Consider the following 20,678-nt stretch of genomic DNA (forward strand, 5'->3'; position numbering starts at 1 on the left):
CTACAGAATCCATTGTGTGAACTGTGTACATAAGAAAAGAGGAGGCCTTGCAGTCATCTATAAATCGTCTTGGTCCCCCACCCTGTGCAAGCAAATAACACTCAATTCCATGGAACCGCTGACATTCCATTTCACACAATTAGCATTAGCAACTCATACCATCACCTTCCATCACATCTATAAGCCTTCCGGGCAGAACAAGGACTTAATTGATGACTTCTCAGAGTTCTTCACTACTCGTCCATCCAATATGTCCATACCAATCGCTTGGGTGCCTTTAACCTTCCATACAACACAAGCTAAAAAAAAATTAGACACCCTCCTCAACCTCCTCAACACAATCAACGTGGCACAACCTTCCTCACAATTAACATACTCCAAAGGCTACATCCTTGTCCTGTCTTCTCAATAACCCCACAAATCCAATGTAAATAATCTATACTCCTGGACTGGATTTACCACTTCGCCATCCCCATCCCCCTGCTTAGCATCTTACCAACAAACCAAGGCCAACAAAAAGAGCAGACCAAACATTCAGCTGTTTTAAAGATTTCTCCATAGACAGCCTAATGCTTGACTTCCTCTCTCACCACATCCAACTTCAACAGCCTTTTAAACTACTATACCACTTTTTTAGAAATGGGTACGAGAGAAGAACCACATGAGGTGGCTAGTGAGTTTAATGCGGCACTCACATCAAGATAGGAGGGAGGCCCGAGAGGGGGTGGTAGGAAGGTGAAATTGAAAAGTTCAATTAAAACATGCAAGTGCAAGCCAATGCCTTTCAGAATCTTGGTACTTTAAAAACCTTGTTGACAATGAAGAATCCATTCATAGCCAGTAAAGAAAATGGAAGAAAAACAGAACTCCCAATTGTGTCATTCTGCCTACGTCTCAACATGCAACACAGCAGACAGTTCATCACATCAACCTAAGCAAGGTACCATACCAACATCATCAATGAAGCCACCACAAGAAAACAATGCTTTTTAAGACAAGCTCAGAAGACTGGAAAGAAAATTGACACAGCCAATTTCTTACACCCACCCCTTCCTGAAGGATCCAGAAACCTACATCTTGCCAACCTTGTTGACCTGCTATGATCCCTCAAATCCACTTCTTATGAAGTTGATATCTTCCCCTCATTCTTCATTATATCCTTCTCTGGGTGTGCTGTCTTACTCCTGCTCACAATTGTGAATGCCTCCTGCATATAAAGCATCTTCTCAAAAGCTCTCAAGGCAGGCAAGATCTTCCCACTCCTACAGAAACTTACACTAGACCCTGATACCCTTGCTAACTACCGGCCCATCACTCACCTACCATTAATTAGCAAGATGATTTTAAAAGCAGTCTATGTTCAACTCCATGCGCAAATTAATGCTATACATCTTCGACACAACTACCAGTCTGGCTTCAGATCACACATCATAGACAGTGGACTCTTGATTGTAAAAAAAAATGTACCCTGCCTCCTGATATTGCTGGACCTCTCCACTGGCTTCCACTCAAATTGATCTGCACCGTGGAGTCTCTAATTAGATTCGCTGGCAGTGTCCTTCACTGGTTCTTCTTATACCTTTCCACCCAACTTCAGACATCCATCACCTCAAACACTTCCTGCACAATATTCAGTCTGACAGAATTGATGCTATTTGCCAAGAAGAGCAAACAAGAAACAGTACGAATGTGACTCCTTGATGTTATGAGGTTATTTAGTAAGCTTTTCTAGGCAAGTTTTTTTAGCCATAGGCCTAGAACTTGTGTCCTTTAGCCTAATAACAATTTGTTTTATTAATTTTATTTTCTCAGCAGAAACTTAATTCTGTGATTATGTTTTATTTCTTTTATCTTACGCACTCTTAGCCTAGGAACTGTTTTAATTCTTCTCATTTGACATTCTAGTTATGTACACTCCTTAAGGCTGTTACCGATATTGTTGTCAGTACAAAGTGGAACATCACAATCTTTGCCACTTTACGAGAAAGAAATGTGTTCTTATGTTAGGGGAGTTTTCTCAGAACACCAGCTGTTTTATTACAAAGCATCCCTCTTCCCCCTTTACATTAGGGGGAGAGTTCCAGCCAGAAAATTGCCACTGTATGCTGTTGCTTCATTGCAGCTGTCTGCTGAGACTTGACGTCTTTTCCGCTTATATGGGAGAGGACTCTCAGTAGACCAACAGCTCTCTTTGCTACTACCATACTCAGGTATGGGGATGGTGTCTTCCTAGGGATCCTGAAGAGCAGATTAGGGCTAACACTGCTATGCTCTAGTAGTACCTTAGTTTTGTAGGTAGGATAGCATTCTGACACTATGGTGGGACTTTTCTTATGTTTCACTTGCAGTACATGCCATTGTATCTAGAACACAGTCAATTCAGTAAAGTACATTGAACCAATTCTTATTTCTGTTTGTCTTTGCATGTGTGAGACAGATGTAACTGAGAGAAAAGTGTGATGAGATCTGTTACATCATGATTTCCCTGAGAAATCAGAATGTCATGCACACGGCTGCCACAAATCACCCTCACTTTCAGGTGTTGGTGAGGTACTGCTAGCTAACCAGAATGGTTAGGCCGACAGTTGTCACACGGTGTGGAAGTGGACTTAGCTCTCCACAGCCTAGTGGTGCTGCTGCCTAAATCCAGCAGCCTCAATAGTATAATGAGAGTTAACACAACATGACCCCACCAATATCTGGTCAGGCACTGAATTATGGATTTCCTTGAGTATCTCTCTCTCTCTCTCTACATGCTAAAGGTACCCCAGTACTATATACAGAGATGTCTGTGGAATTGAGAGTTTCCTCCCCAGCTAGATAGGTAGCACCTATTTTAGACTGAAGGTTGTTCAAGCTAAAAGGATTAGTCCCCAGTTGGTGTCCTTATCTCTGAACCAGTACATTTACCATGGCAAACCGGCAACGGGTGGTATTTGGAGTCAATATGAGCCTCACCTCACAATCATTTATTAAAAAATGGCCTTATAGCCCAGGGGGATGCTGTTACATTTGTGGTTGATGCTCATCCAACTCATAGAACGCAAATTGTCTACCCTTGGGTCAATTCTCCAGCAGCTGATTGGAACATTAATACATTTCATCATTATATACATGCTAATGCACCAGCACAATACAGAGCTTATGCATACATAGAAATACTTCTTTCTTTTCAAGACCACCAGAACTGACTTGATGGCGCTGTACCCCATAGAACATTTCATGTTAGGTTAGGTCTTCTGAGTAATGACGGTCCTACATGGCCTCAATTGGCCACATACACACTGTGTCCTGATGTAAGCACATTGGCAGTAGCTGAGGTTTGCCACTTATATATTGAGCTTGTAGCAATATATAGACTATTAGTACAGTTTTCAATGCAAACATTAAATACAAACCCAGCACAAGCTGCTTCAGCACAAATGCTCAAAGTCACATCAGGCACTAACCCTGAGACGCTGCATTCAATCATGGGTAAAGTACCCACCAAACCTGAAGAAATTCTGTTTTGGTTAGCTCAAAAAATAAACACGCTAGAAGCTTTGTTTCCCCATACAGCACCCTGAGATAATAACTATATGCTTACCATTTGGAATGGTTCCTGCAGTGGATAACTGCAACACTTGGGGCATGGTATTTACCTTACTCTATACAACGACACATGATACACCAACATTTGCCAATCTTCCGAAGGTGTTAAAACAAATTCAAGATGAATACAGGGCTGCCACAGCCCTAGATTTGGGGATGCAATTAATGGGAAATGTTGCTAATGTCCTCAATAATATTAAGTAATCTTAAAGGGGAAGCAGTAGCACTAATAGTGCATCTGCGGCTCTGGGATGCTCCCACACAGGATCAAGAATGTGAGCTGCCTAAAATGATTGCTGAAACCTACTCAACTATAGGTTGGGATAGTTTGGAAGCCAGATCTAGTAAACCACAATTACAAGGTAAATCCAATAAGTACTCTACCAAGCAAGCAGCTGAGTGTGCTAGAAAACACTGGGATAAACAAAAACAAACACTTTAAAAAGACAGGGGAGGATCTCCACATTTTGAGACCCCTAAGAAACATTATAACTTAAGAAAAAGGGATAATATATCAACTCCTGATAGATAGCAATATACAGATACACGCCAATCTCGTTCCTTCCAAGACTCACTGGATGAACCTAATGAGAGAGGTGGGTGATAAGAACAACGAACAGAGTACGTGAATCTGAAAAAAAGATTTGCAGTGCTCAACAGACGTTTCATGTAAAAAAGAGAAACTTCCACAACAAAAATTCCAATTAAAAAAGAACGTGACAACTATTTCTGCACGAAATGCCACGGAAGATGACAGTTTTATTGAAGAACTGAAACTGGGCACTGACTCTGCTCGACAGCGTAGCAGAGGTCATAATAGTTTGCCAGAATCTTCTAGAGAATCTGGAGGTGAAAGCAACTGATGACTTTATATAAGTGGAGACTATGGACATGCGCGTCTCCCCTCCCAATGTGGTGTACAAAAGGAAAATACAATGAGAGGGAGACATTGATCCCACAATTGACATTATGTTTTGGAAACAATTAACTGGCATTCATGACATGTTATTGGCCAAAAAAGATTGGATGGCAGAATTTGTCCATGAAGTCCAGTGGGGGGAAGAGATCACTAATCTAAACCTTCCTTCGCGCCCCTGGTTCCTATAGAGTCATACCCATTTGATTTGGCATTGGACCAGGCCCCCGGACTGTATCGCAATCATGTTGTATGGGATAAAGATTCTCACTACCACATAATCCCAATTAGGACCCTACCACAGCCTCAACGTCAAAATCCTACTAAACATGAGGCTAAAGCACCTGTGCTAGAAATTCTTGCCCAACTAGAATACCAGTCCATAATTGTGCCCTTTGTCTAACCAAGAAACAATTCTTTATTTTCCATTGCTAAACTGGACCATTCCTTTAGAATAGTCTTAGATTACAGACACTTAAATAGTCATACTTGCACATTTGCTGTTCAATATAGCACAGCACTTATTGACAAAATAGTGTGCAAAACATATAAAACAATATTGGATATTTCGAACGGCTTCTTCTGCCAAAATATAGCGACTGAAAGCAGGGATTTAACAGCATTTGAGCGCTTTAGGGTCACAGAAATTTTTTTGTAGCGCAGGGGTATAAAATTAGTCTTGGGCGCTTTACAGCACGTGTAACATCCATTTTAAACAACATTGATCCTGAGGCATTGTCCTATGTTGATGACATCTGCCTAACGGATGATGATCTCATCCACCATCTGAAGGGGTGGCCTGCATTGTTGTGAGATTTGTGGAATTCGGCTACAAATTAAATTTTAAGAAAACAAAAATTGCCTTTCTCAGTGTCCTATTTTTGGGATAGAAGTTATCAGATGAAAGCAAGTGCTTAGCGCCCCTCTTTCTAGAAAAGTGCTCACAATTGCAACCACCAGATACCATTAAAAAGCTCCAGTCATTATTGGGCTTCTTCAATTTTGGCAGAACTTACATTCCAGATTATGCACAACGCATTAAACCATTATATGATTTAATACCCCTAACTTTTAAAGCAAATTTTGGACAGTCGAACACATGCATTCTAAGAGCATTACAACAAAACATGCTTGCAGCAAAGCACTTTCATACAAGGGACAAGAAGACACATTTGGTCATCAGAGTAATTGCTGGTGCCATCTGTTTCACCTATGTAACATTTAATGAGGATGACCCATCCTTATTGCATAATAATCACACCTGTATTCCACAGCTGAACAACCCTTCGCTCCCACAGAAACAATTCTGACTGCTGTTCAGATGGCTGCATTAAAGAGAGACATTATTGTCATGTCTCAGATCCCAGCCCTTTAGGCTGTCACAGAGGACTGTGTTCTAAATGCTAAGGCATTACATCCATGTTGGATCCAATGGGCAATGTCTCTGACAGCCACAGATGTTGATTACATTGTTGACCCAAAATTGCAAACTCAAGAATTCCTTCAGTACAAAATGGAATATCCAGTGCCGGCAAACACTTTGCCAATTTCTCAATATCAAACAATCATTTACAATGATGGTTCAGCCCAACCAGACTATGATGCTAAACACCAGTACTCTGCTGCGTGCATGACTGTGAGTGGCTACATGAAAGACGGTGAATTCCATTGACAAAACACTTACATGCAGAACTTAGGGCACTGCACTGCACAACTAGCAGAGCTAAAGGCTGTGATTATGGAACTGAAACACACAGATCCAAAACAACTTACGTTGAAAGTCTGTGATTCATACTAACATGCCCAGTCCTTCAATGAGTACCTGCATTACTAGTGTCAGAACGGGTTCAGAGATTCAAAAGGTAACAACATCAAACACAGTTTGTTGCGGGGGAAAGTAGCAGATCTGAAAGAAACGCTACCCAATGCCCATGTAGGTCATACATTGGGACATCAATGTGTAGGCGTACATGTTGCAGGCAATATCTTTGCAGATGAAGCGGCCAAGTCAGCAGTAGCTACGGCTTCTGTTGCTGCAATAAGTAGTTCACAAACGAGGATGGATGATGAAACACTTGCTGCTGTGAAAGCTTTGGCTGATGGCAAGCTATTACCAAAGGCCTGTCCTGCCAAATACTCCTACTGCATAACTAGCCTAAATACTTCCCTAGTAACAATACCAGGGTGGGTGATCATGTGATCCCTAACCAAGATGAAACATCTGAGTTGATAAAAGTGGCCCATGCAGGTGTGGCTGCTACTATTTCCTTGCTACAAAAGAGCTATGGGTGCTCAGGTCTTTATAAACAGGCAAAACAATATTTCCTTTGCTGTGACATCAGTCACCAAAGAGAAGGGTCCACCATTAAACGCCCACTGTAGACACCCCTTCTAATTTCAAACAAACCCCTGCAATGTGTGTACCTGGACCATTGTGGTCCCCTGACACCTGATGGTGAATACAAATACATTCTGGTCTTCGTCCACTCTTGCTCCAGATTTCTTTGGGTATGGCAACAATGATCTGCTGACGGTCAAACTGTTATTAAGGGTTTGCAAGTCCTTCTCGGTACATATGCAATTGTAGCTTTCTACTCGGACCAGGACCCTGCTTTCAACTCAAGAGCACTCAGGGACACCATGGATTCATTAGGGGTCCAGCTACATTTCTCATCCCCCTACCATCCTGAGGGTAGCAGTGTAGGAGGAAGAAATAATCAAGACTTTGAGCAATCCTTAAGAGTATTAAGCACAGGTCGTAGCTGACTTTGTCACCTGTATGGAGTCCAGAGACCACTTAATAATCTGCCCAGAAGGCCTTTGGAGGGCGCACCCCATATGAGGTGCTGTTCGGGACTCAAATGTATGTTCCAAATCTTGATGGCTCTGGCTCGGAGGCTGCAGACACACCTTTTGACATAAATGAACATGTCACTGTCTTGCAGGAATTACAACAGTTCCATGACAAAAACCCGTCTGCCTGTGCCGCCTCCTTGTAACTAAGGGATGTACCAATAAACATCTACCGGCTGGATTCCAAAAGTTGGGGATCTAGTGCAAGAAAAGATGGCTGTGAAAAGGGAGTTTGGTCCATCAAATCATGCACTTGATTCAGTCCTGGAAATACAAGGAACCAGAACTGTTATTCTGCCACCGTTGCCTGGATCAACAAAAAATCACTTGGTATCCATTGATAATGTTAAATTATACCATGTGGCCAATCTTACACAGCAGACCTAATGGACTCCTGGGTAGTTCCTGAATCCCTCTCATTACAGACTGGGACATTCCTCTACAGGTTTTGAGCAACAATGCTGACACTTCCCCGAGCTTGGGGAGGGTGGAAAATGATCTTTCATTAGTACCATTATCTTCATCACCAACAAGAAATGACCAAACTAATGAGCACTATAACACAAATGCAACTCAAGCGGATGGCATTGTCTATTACGTACCACCAAGGGAGACTACTGTTAGTTCACCACCTCCAGCCTTTGCACTAACTGCTTCTGGATATTTTGCTGATCAAGTTCACGCCTTCTTCTTGCCAATGTCTTTTTCTTACTGATACATGGTCATTACCTTCTTGAACACTCTGCAGTCAAACTGAGAATGTGGTCCTAAACCACATTTTTCTTCACACAAGGTCTGTCGAAACTTATCCCTAAGGAACATTTCAGATACCAGTTTCTGATGGAATTGTTTCGGATAAAGCATGTTTTGATATATTCAGCCCAATGGAGGTTCAAATTCCATATGTTTTCAAACTTTCTTTAAATGATGTAATAACACCTCTGGTTGTTTCTGATGACTGGGATGTAAAATCAGTTGGTTCTATGCTTTCTGAGCTAGAGTATTTTACTGTATTTGAAAGTGAAGGCATTTAGAAAACAAAAGAAAATGATGGTGATATGTTCTGTTACAACTTTTATGGACATCATTTCATTCATAGATTAAGCACTTGAAAGACTATTTTCAATTGTACACAGTGGAACATTGTCCTACCCCACCAGTGGGGAGTTCTAAAACATATATGGATAAGTTTACATATTTTTTGGGCATAATGTTCAAGATGCTGTGTCCTAATATTTTAAATTGCCCTCAATGGAAATGCGTAATGTATTGTTGACTGATACAAAATTGATTTATTATGATTCCTTTGCTTCCCAGTTGTCTATAGAAGGTTATGAATATTGGATGAAATCAATTGACAAAGAATGTTTGAGGAACTCAACATTGGCATATACAGGGAATAGGAGCTGCATTTAGAGCATGCCTGATACCTTTACAAAATATATTTTAAATGACACAGTGCACCAGACAAGTTGTTTAGGCTTAGTAAAAATTAAAGAATCGTAAGTGCCCAGTATCCCCACTCCTGTAAAATTTTACAAATGGCAAAAGCACATTAATGCAACAGAAGAACAGCTCGATGGGCTGGTCCAAAATTGAACTTTTAACACAACACTTTCAAGTCCTGGTGGGTGGTTATTGTGGCCAGTGGACACAAATCATTGTCATGGGTGTTTTGTAAACTCCACTGGGGATTTTAGAGCGAGCGGACCAGACCCTTCAGAACATTCGGGTATTGTGACAACATACAGAGTACGAAAATTAAGCCAGCAATGGTTAAAGAGTTCCTGACTAGATGTCGTAAAAGAACACCTCACTCTCCTGTCCAGTAACACAGACTTACGAAACTTTCTGTTTGACCCCAGAAGACAGCATAAAAATTGCTTCTTATATACAATTTACAATGAAATTTGAAAACTTTCACAACAAGAAGTCGCAGCCCAGTTAAGGCAAATTAACCAGGAGAATTACAGAAGGCATTAGCCATTGTAGATAACGGGATTAACACCTCGTCTGACCGCATATATACTCTTAACAACATCAGTTCTTCTGCAATTGACATTATGCAAACTGACATGTCATCTTTACAACATGGACAAAGTCAACTTAGGTCCATTATGCAGTTAAGTTGGACACTACAGACATTATAAAATGATTGCGCTCCAAGGCATTATGTCAAGACTAAGGACCTGTTTGCCACATTTAATTTGATGTGACAACAAGTAATGGCTAAGAAAGAAGCAACTTATACTATGCTGGATGTCGAAAAAAATGAAAAGTTGCCTTTTACTGTGACGGATATACCATCTGCAGTCTGGCTAATTCATAGGGTTATTAATCTGCCTATTTCAACTCTCCAGTTCACATCCTGTAGGCAGATGTAAAAGGCCAGGAGATAGTTACATCCGTGAGGTGTGGGAGCTACCCTTCTCGTACAAATGTTTCAATGGCATTAAACAGGTCTTTCTTTGTGGCAGCGAATGCAAGACTTCTGTGAACCATTCAATGTTTTTGCAAAAAGCTTTCATTGTACGGGGCATGTAACGCTTCTTCAGCGAATTTGGCATGTAATGTGAACAGAGTTCCTGTCCCTTTGATTTGACCAGCATTCCATATGCTGTCAAATGGAAGTTATGTACTTCTAAACAGAAAGAACTGTTGTGGAATGCAAGCCGGAATTGCTTACGTAGTTTCAGTCTCCCGAATTGTAACTGGTTGCAGTAACGTCCTTTTTCCTCCTATACCACAGATGAAAGTAGCAAACATCTGGCCTCAAATTGCAACTTCTAACATAAATTTTGACCGGCTGAGCAGACTAAAAACTCTTTTGTTTCAGAAACATGTAGCGCTAACATCTGCCCGCAAGACCTACGCGCTCCAAGTAGCAAGGTCATTCGCGGAAATGTAGTCCCTTTTAAATACAAACTTTCCAAGACACTTTGGTGAGCTTGTGGGATAAATATTTAATTCGACCAGTGATGTAGGGATTATACACTTCGTGAAAACTCTTGGTTCTGTGTTTGTCAGCACCTTTTCATCTATATTTGGCATAATACCTTCAGCAAGGCACTCAATATTTTTGGGTGCATTCGGGGAATTCCCAATTACTTTGGCCTTAATTGGTGGCATTCTGCTGTTGCTATTTTTCATTTCATTTCCAATGGCTGTCCCATTTCAACAAGGAAGACCGATGGCCCTTCCACCACGCAACTGTGTTGTGAAGACATGATTCAGTATTTCAGAGCATCACTCCTTGAGGAACTAGAGTGCAACTGGTCTCTGTCATTTAGACCCACACTGGACTGTATGCAGTCCGTGTTTCACTGCCTGTCGTGCCTTTTTGAATGTGCACTGTGTCTTTCTATGTGGCAATTACTTTACCTTGATGCTGATCCGTTGATGTTCTCGATGAGGGCTCATTACCAGACATGAGTGTTGAGGGTACGTTTGCACCAGGAAGCATCCTATGAGCCGCCCTTTGTGGATCAAGTGGCTCTGGGCACTTCAACATCTGGCACTATACGGAACACTGCTGCCTTGGCTGATGCAGAGGTCCTGGAACAGGAGTGGTCTTTGGTTTTCCTTTGCAACAATTTGATTAACATCTGCCAAAGTGGGATCTTTCCTTGATTCAATTGTCCTGAATATAATTGGCAATTTTCAAAGTGACAATGACTTTTAAATATTATATTCATCTTTTTTGAACAACAAGATTGTTCTGTTCTAAACTGACCATTTTAATTTGGACTGCTTCAGAGAGCCATGCTTGTCAATTTGGACATTTATATATTTGCTTCATTTTATTGTAGTATTAATTGGGGTTTCCGCTACACTCTGAACTCACAAGGGGTGGGTGTTTTGAGGTTATTTTAGTGGGCTTTTATGTGCACGTTATTTTAACTTTAGGCCTGCAGCTTGTGCCCCTTAGTCTAATGACAATTTATTTTATTCATTTTATTTTCTGAGCACAATCTTCATTCTGCAGTGATATTTTATTTCATTTATCTCATGCACTCTTAGTCTAGGAACTTTTTTGATTATTCTTAGTCTGACATTCTCGTCATGTACTCTAATCAAGGCTGTACCCGATATTGTTGTCAGTACAAAGTGGAACACCACAATCTTTGACACTTCACAAGAAACGTAAGTGTTCTTACATTGGGGCAGTTTTTTCAGAACACCAGCTGTTTTATTATAAAACATCCCTCTGCCCCCTATATGTTAGAGGCAGAGTTCCAGCCAGAAAATTGTCACCACATGCTGTTGCTTCACTGCAGATGTCTGCTGAGCTTTGACATCTTTTCTGCCTACATCGGAGAGAGCTCTCAGTAGACCAACAGCTCTCTTCACTACTATCATATTCCAGTATGGTGGATGGTGTCTTCCTAGGGATCTTGAAGGGCAGGTAAGGGCTAACATTGCTATGATTTAGTAGTAGCTTAGCGGTGTAGGCAGCAATTCGAACACTTAGCATTCTGACACTATGGTGGGACTTTTCCTATGTTTCACTTTCTTTGTCACCACATTGCTATTATTCTTTTTATCATCCTAATCATTGCAGTACATGCCATTTTAACTAGAACACAGTTGATTCAATAAAGTACATTGAATCAATTCCTGTTTCTGTATGTTTTTGCATATGTCAGACAAATGTAACTTAGAGAAAGGGATGAGATCTGTTACACCACAATTTTCCTGAGAAATCAGAATGTCATGCGCACTGCTGCCACAAATCACTGCCACTTTCAGGTGCTGGTGAGGTACTGCTCGCTGGCCGGAAGGGTTAGGCCAACAGTTGTCACACAGTGTGGAAGTGGACTTAGCACTCCACAGACTATTGGTGCTGCTGCCCGAATCCAGCAATCTTATTAGAATAATGAGAGCCAACATGACAGTGACATGAACCTTGACACCTTTGAACTGCAACTTCAATGGAATGTCAAGTCATTTGGATTCACTCTGGACACAACAACCTCACCCTGTAGGAACACATTATCAAAAACAAAAAAAGAAAGACAACCTGGTACCAGATGGTTCCTCTAAAGAAAGTGTTACCTTTCTTCCAGAAGTTACCTAAAACTGCTGCACAAACACTTGTAGTGTTGTGTCTGAATAGGGTAACATTCTGCTCCATGGCCTCCTTGACTTCATACTGGCACCCCCTTTAGGGCATGTTACATGCCATCTAGGGCCTAAAGAGGTATGATGACATCACCATCATCATGACGGACCTCCCTTGGCTCCCTTTGCCAGTCTGGAACCTCCCCAAAATCAGCTGCATCATTTACAAAGCCATCACGTTGAATGCTCTGCATATCTTGCAGACAAGCACATCTGGTTCTTCACACACCCACAGTTAAGGCACCATCAAACTGAAGGCTAAGAAGTGTAAAAATAAAAACCAAGGCAGCAGGCCTTTTCCATTTATGGACCCAGGATCTGGAACAACATCTCCATATTCATCAGGATCGCCCCAAAGCTGCTGGAATTTAGGAACAAGTTGAAAATTCACCTTTTCAAAAGAACACTACATCAGAATTTTATGTGGAAGTTATGTTATGTGGATATGTAAAAAGCAGCAGATCATTCACAAGGGCCTTAGAAGGTGAAAGGATGGAATTGTGCATGTTTTTTTTGGAAGAGACCAGGCTTGAACTACATGTGGAAGTCCATGAGGGAGGTGGTGGTTCTGAGGAGTTGTGGGAGGTCTTGCTATGCTTTGGCTGCAATGAGGCAGAAGGAGTGTCCTCTGCGGCGGGTCTTATTGATGTCAGGGCTGTATGCGGTAGCCTGACAGGCCAACCAAAGGTGCCTGGTGGGTTGGTAGAAGTTGAGGTGGTGGTTGAGGTATGCTGGTCTGAATTTGTGGAGAGCTTTGTAGGCATGCGTAAGCAGTTTGCATTTGCACCTGTTCTGAGCTGGAAGCCAGTGGGGTGTGTGAAGGTGTTGTGAGATTTAGGGATTTCGTGGGATGTCCAAAATGAGTCTAGCAGCAGCGTTGTCGGTGGTTTGGAGTTGGGATTCCAGAATAGAGGGTGTTTCCGCAGTTGAGTTTACTTACGATTAGAGACTGAGTGACCATTTGTCTAGTGTTCATAGAGATCCATTTGAAAATCTTAAGTAGCAGTCGCAGGATGAGGTGGCGTGATGAGGAGATGGAGTTGATCTGTTTATTCATGGTGATGTTGCTGTCCAGGATGATCCTGAGGTTCTTGGCATGGTTAGTAATTCCCTGTTTGGAGGGCCACTGTGAGGCATGCCAAGAGGAGTGGTTGCTTTAAAAAATCAGGACTTTAGTTTTGTCTGTGTTGAGTTGGAGTCAGTAGTTCCTCATCCTTGATGTAACGTTGCTCATGCAGTTGGTGAAATTGGTTTTGGCGGTGCTGGATCTTTCCGTCAGGGAAAGGCTGATCTGTAAGTCATTGACATATGAAACTATGCTGAAGCTGTGTGATCTGCTGATGTCTGCAAGGGGTGCTATGTAGACATTGAAGTGTGTTGGGTTGAGGAAAGAGCCTTGACGGACTCCACAGATGAGATTTGTGGACTATGAGGCATGCAGTGGTTGTCTCATTCATTGTGTTCTTCCTGTGAGGAAGGAGGCTATCCACTTAACGGAGTGTGTGGAGAGAGAAGCTGCAGAGAGGTCATGGAGGATGAGGCTGGCTGTTTCTCCTCGATCAAGGATGCTTCTGATGTCATCAGTGGTCATGATGAGGGCTGTTTCCGTGGATTGACAGTATACATTAACAGTCCACAAACCAGTTACATCTTCTATCACTTATTGATTTTATGCTTGCCTTTCACTCTGTCCAAAACCATGCTCTATTTTGGCTAGGTCTGCACTATAGAAATACAAAATGCATACATGCTGGGGTTGGCAGGTGGAGGGTGGAGGGCATGAAAGAAAAAAGGGGAAGAGAGAGGAACCAGGTGATATGGCTGATCAGTTTAATGAGGCACTGACAGGGGAAAAAGGAGGGTGGGAGGGAGGACCCAGAGGGAGTGGTAGGAAGGTGAAGTTGAAAACTATGGAATATGGAAAAGGTGGAGAGTGGGACAGAGCCAGCATGATCAGACACATGAGGGGTTAAGTAGAAAGACCAGGGATGAGCATAGTAAAGCCAAATAGACACATGTTGTAAAATAGTCTCCTGTACATTTCAATGCAAACACTCAATATGAAACAAAAAAAATATTCACTAAGAGCCGGGCCCACCATCACCCAAACAAATCCACATTAGGAGCCTGGCCCACTATCACCATTGAAGAAAACACAACAACCAAGCGGTCCATACATGCTGGAGCACCCAAGGACTCCTGCCTGCACCATGTCTTCCTCAAAGGACTGGACGTCATCAGCACAGCCCAATCCCAAATGACTCAATTATCACAGCCACCTACCCGGATGCCTGGAAACACACTACACACTACCCCTCCTCAAGAAACCCTCAGCAGACCTGAAGACGATAGCCAACTACCTGCCTATCTCCCTGCTACCCAGCAAAAGTCATGGAAGACATGATAAACAATGGCTAGTAACCAACATCAATGACAACCACCTCTTCAACAGCACTCAATCCATATTCAGGTCCAACCACAATCAGATACTGCCCTAATTTCAGTCATGAGCTACATCCGAATGATCACGGGCAGAGGAGACAACATGGTCCTGCTACTAGTGGGTTTTTCTGCAGCCTTCGCTACCATTTCCCATACCATCCTTCTCTAATGACTGCACAAAGCTGGCATCCAAAGAACCCCACTTTGCTGGATTTTCTCCTTCCTGACAGGCTGCACTCAATCGGTCAGTCTAACCCCCTCCAGCTCCTCACTCAGCCCCTCTCTGTTCAATGCCAACTTTGCTCCACTCATAGCATCATCTGCCCCCATGAAATCAATATCATATCCTATGCTGATGACACCCAGTTTATACTCTCACCCTCCAACAAGATGCCAAAAACTTGGACCAATTTCTTTACCTGCATGACTGATGTTGGTGTAGGAAAGTGTCCCTTTTGGCATGGTTACCCCCCACAAACACTTTTTGCCTGATATCTCATGCTAACTTGACTGAGTGTGTGCTGAAATCCTGCTAACCAGGCCCCAGGACCTGTGTTCTTTCCCTAAATTGTACCATTGCTTCCACAAATGGCACACCCCTGGCACACAGCTAAGTCCCTGGTTAAAGATACCAGTGGTACCAGGGGACCTGTGGCCAGGGAAAGTCTCTAAGGGCTGCAACATGAATAGTGCCACCCTAAGGAACCCCTCACCAAACACATGCACACTGCCATTGCAGATTGTGTGTTGGTGGGGAGAAAAAGGTAAAGTCAACATGGCATCCCTCTCTGGGTGCCATGCCCTTAAACCAATGCCTGTGACAGAGGTAAGTCCATTCTTAGACATTGTAAGTGCAGTGTGGCCATATTGAGTACATGGGCTGGGAGTTTGTGACTACGAACCCTACAGCTCCAGGATGGCTTCACTGAAGACTGGGAAGTTTGGTATCAAACTTCTCAGGTCAATAAACCCACACTGATTCCAGCGTTGGATTTATTGAAAAATGCACACAGAGGGCATCTTAGAGATTCCCCCCTGTTTTTCACCCAACCCTTTAGTGTAAGGCTAACCGGTCTGTGCCAGCCTGCCACTAACAGACAAGTTTCTGAACCCATGGGGTGAGAGCATTTGAGCTCTCTGGTGTCGGGAACAAAGCCTGCTCTTAGTGGAGGTGCTTCACACCACTCCCCTGCAGGAACTGCATCACTTGGCCGTGAGCCGCAAAGGTGCCTGCCTCATGCTACACTGCCCCAGGGCACTCCAGCCAGTGGAAAATGCCCGCCACTTGAAACAGGTTTCACTTTTGGCGGCAGGTCCGGTAGAAAATTAGTGAACACCAGGAGGAGTGTCCACCCCAGCTGGGACCACCCATAGGGTGCCCCGAACTGAGCTGAACTTCTCCTTGCAGAATCCTACATCTTGCTTTGGAGGGTGCTAGCCAATAGGGATAGGAGTGTGCCCCCCTCCCAAAAGGGAGTGGGCACAGGAAGGGTGTGGCCATTGGCTACTGCCCTCTGATCCCTGTAACACCCCTAAATCTAGTATTTAGGGGCACCCCTGAACCTTGCTCTTCATATTGCTGGTGACATAACAAGAAGAAGAAGAACTGAAGAGCCGAACAAGCAGAGAAGACTCCAGACGACAACTGACTTGGCTCCAGCCGTACCGGCCTGTCTGCAGCTTCAAGAATCCTGCTACAAGAAGATGACTCGTCCTGCAGGACCAGCGACCACTAGAAACCCCCAGAGGACTGCCTGCCTACCCAAGGAACAAGATCTCCTGAGGACCCCTGTCCTGTCCATAAACAAAAAAACCTCCAAGCAGGACATCAGAACTGCCACAGATCCACAATCCCTGCCCACTCTGCACCAAACACCCACAGCCCATGTCCAGGTGAACCACAGCACCAGAGAAGGTCCCCAGGTGATTCCGACCTCAAGACCACCCTGGGTTAACCCCTCCTTACCAACATAACAATTCCTGCAGCCTAAATCCAGAGGTCCCCCTGAACGCGACCGGCTCCTGTAAAGATTTCCCAAAGCCTAAAGGTACCCCTGCACCCACAGCCCCCTGAACTTGGGGAACCCAACTGACAGTCCAGCAATGTCCAGTGGGCTCTATACTCACCTGTTCAGCAGTTGGTTTTCTTCAGTCGACTCTTTGGACAACGCCTGCAACATTTTTATGACCCCCGGGGTTACCTCATTGAAAGGCATTGGGTGCCCGATGCTGTGTTTGCACCCTGCACCCGGTCGCCCCTGTGCCGCTTAGGATGTGTGTTTGGTGCTGACTTGTGCCCCCATCCTGTGCTGATCTAAACCCCCCATGTCTGTGCCCTGAAGTCACAGGTACTTACCTGCAAGCAGTTCTTTCTGAGCACCTCCTGTATCCATACTATTCCATTGGGCGCCCGACACCAACTTTGACCTCTGCACCCTGCCGGCCCTGTGATACTGGTAGTGCACCCTTGGTGTCCTCCTAAACTTTGCCCTGTGGACACCTCAACCCCCGAAGACTGGATTCGTCAGTCAAGTACTTATCTGTGAATTGTGTTGTTACCTTTCCTCCCCTAGGACTGCATTGCTTTCTATGAGAAATTTCACTGTGTCTACTTTTGAAACTGGAAAGTGTTACGTATCTGTAAACTGTTTTACCTGCGAATTCTACACAAAGTGCAAGACTGTGTGTGTACAAAAAATGGTTAGCCCTACCCTCTGAAAAACCTAACTGCTCAAGCACTCTATCACAAAAGAGAGCATTAGTATTATAAATTTTAGCCTCTGTTAAGCCTCTGGGGATCCACTGGTCTCTTTGCACACTTTACCTTACTTTGGTATAGTATATACATAGCCAGCTTTCTACAGGGGGCATATGAATGTAAATCAAATGTCTCAAGCTCAACACAGACAAGACTAAAGTGAGAGTTTTCAGCAAAAACTTGTCACTTTGCAACTCCACTTAGTAGCCTGCTGAACTCTGACCCACACCCCTCCATCAACCCATCCAAATAACCTCGGAATAGAAATCAACAACCAACTCACCAGGACCGTTCAAGTGAACATAGTCTCTGTCTCCTGCTTCCACACACTCTAAATCCTCAAGAAAATCTTCAAATGGCTCCTGACCAACTCTTACAGAACTATAACTTAAGCGCTCATCGTCTGCAAGTTGGACTACAGCAATGCACTCTATGCTGGAATCAACGCTCACCTTACCAGAAAACTCCAGACCATAAAAATTTCAGCATTCAGCAATCACCCGCTCTGCACTACCATCACCCAGCAACTCAAGGAGATCAACTTGCTCCCACTCCACAAATGAGCACTGTTCAAATTCCTCACACCACCTACAAGCCATACATAAACTTCCACAAACTTACCAGACACATCCGCTTAGTTGGACTCCTTCTCGCACACACTCTCTGCTGACACAGAACCAGATCCGATGGCTGTGCCTTCTAATACCTCGCTTCTAAATAGCGTGTGCCAGCACATAAAGCCACCTCCTCATTTCTTGAAATCTGAAAAAATATGAAGACCTGGATATTCACTTAGCTCCAGGTCCTGGCTCGGCCCATGCAGCTACTGCTTCCAGAATCAAGATACCTCAGAGTTGAGTTGTGCGCTAGACAAACACAACTAACATAACAAAATATAACATAAAAAAGCCAATAGCATCAGAAGAAAAGTACTCATCTTGGGTGATACAAAATGTATTTTACAAACTCACACCAGTGGTTGGAAAATGCCTGGCCAAAAGAAAGCCAATGGTTCGAAAGGGCTGACCCATAACCTACTCATAATATATTAATAGATGTCTTTGACATCTCCACATCTACAATGAGCTGATATCTCACGTTCTACAGCAGTTTTACCGCTGAAGTTATTGATATAAACAATCACAAGTTTAAAGGAAGCACAAGAGGTCTGAATAAATGAGAAGTGAGAAATAAAAATAGACAATAATATTAAACAGTGAAGTTAAATATCAGCTGGCTGGCGCGTGAGAACAAGAGAAAGCCAATGTAACATGGCCAAACAAAAGAAACGTGGGAATAACGGCTATAGGCACACTGTGTAAAACATTAACTGCAGGGTAATTATGAGTAGCGAAAATTAATGAAGTTAACGTGATAAAACTATCACTCGGGTTGAAGATGTCACTGGTGAGAAGCTTGAATAGCTATCACTGATGAGAAGTGTGAGAAACACACACTGGTGTGTGGTCTGAGGAGCAGGCACCGGTTGGCAGTGAAGGGGATGGCACTGGTGGCTAGTTCAATAAACAGTCATTTCTGGGCAATGTGAGAAGCTAGCACTGGTGGGCAATGCGAGAAACAAGTGCTGCTTAGCGCTATATGAAGCAGGTATCAGGGGCAGGGATAAAGCGGAGTAAAGCGTGGGAAAAGCTGGTACTAATGGAAAGTTGCAAGATTGTAGCACTCTTGGACAGTACAAGGGATGGGCACTTGTGTGCACCCCAATCCGCAGAGTACATGAAAGAGGGTGGTCTCCAGGCTTCTAGTTTGGGGAGTGACTACTGCTCCCTCGAGTTTGGGAAATCCTTCTTAGTGGTCTGCCAACACTCTCTGTAGAGTATGCCAATGGTGGCACCAAAGGTCCTCAAGGAATACTGCATTGAACAAGTGGGCATGAGCAATGAAAGTAGGAGAATCCAAGGGCGGGGCATGCAAAAGAGATATGAGGGGTGTTAAAGAGTTGTGAAAAAAAGTGGCTGATATGGCCACCGGAAAATATTTTTGAATGATGAAATAGAAAAAGAGCTCCTGCTGCAGTTTCCTGAAACAACGGGCCCTTGTCCCAAAACAGATGGACCTCTCCTGCCATAACACAAATGTTAGAAGAGAAGCACTCCTTTGCAGAAAACAAGATATGCGTTGGGACTTCTGATTTCCTACCTTTGACCCATTTTCTTGTAAGAACAATTAGCTATGCCTAAACGATGCCAGTGAGTCAAAACAAAAGCACGTTTCCCCCACTTTTTGTACCCAATTTAGAGTGCGTTCACAATTACCGATACAGATACAATTGGCATGAGCCTTACTTTCTGAGAGTATTAAATCACAAATCCTATATTTTCTACACATCTTCCGCCACACAATTTAAGTCAGGTCGCTCGTGTCTGTTTCAAAGCACTTAGATGTTATAATGATGGATGATGGTACAAATGATGGCTGCATGTGTGTGATTGGGAATGCTGATTTTTTTCTTCAACTAATCAAGGCCATTTCGATGCCCGAACTGTAACATCCAGAGTGTTGCTTACAATACATTTAATACAGAGCGAACATTATCGCGCAGAAGAGCCTATTAAGTGGGTCATTTGTAGGGATATGAAATTCTCTGTATCTGTGTTGTAACCACGAGTCTATGAATAAGCTTTTGTTGCAGGTGGTAGTATTGTACATGAGATGAGTTAATCGCATTTATAGTTCACATTTACCTCACATTTCACAAGCCTTTTCTAAAATACTTTCCGAGGACGCTCTTATTTCTGTTGTGTGTGTCACATTCTTTCAAGGGTGTCTTTTGGGTTTGGAGTATGTTTTGCAGGACCCCGGAGAAATGTTCTTTTTTAGGCACCTGATATTCTTAACCTCAAGCTCTAATAGCTAGGCAGCTCAAAACACCTCTCTTATTTTATGAACAATTGACACGCACACACAACCCGTGATGTTTTTATTAGCTGCAGAGTTCAATAATAGTATTAGATGGCTCATGGATGAATAGGGGTC

The sequence above is a fragment of the Pleurodeles waltl genome, chromosome 4_1 (genome assembly GCF_031143425.1).
Source record: "Pleurodeles waltl isolate 20211129_DDA chromosome 4_1, aPleWal1.hap1.20221129, whole genome shotgun sequence".
Classification (NCBI taxonomy): Eukaryota; Metazoa; Chordata; class Amphibia; order Caudata; family Salamandridae; genus Pleurodeles; species Pleurodeles waltl.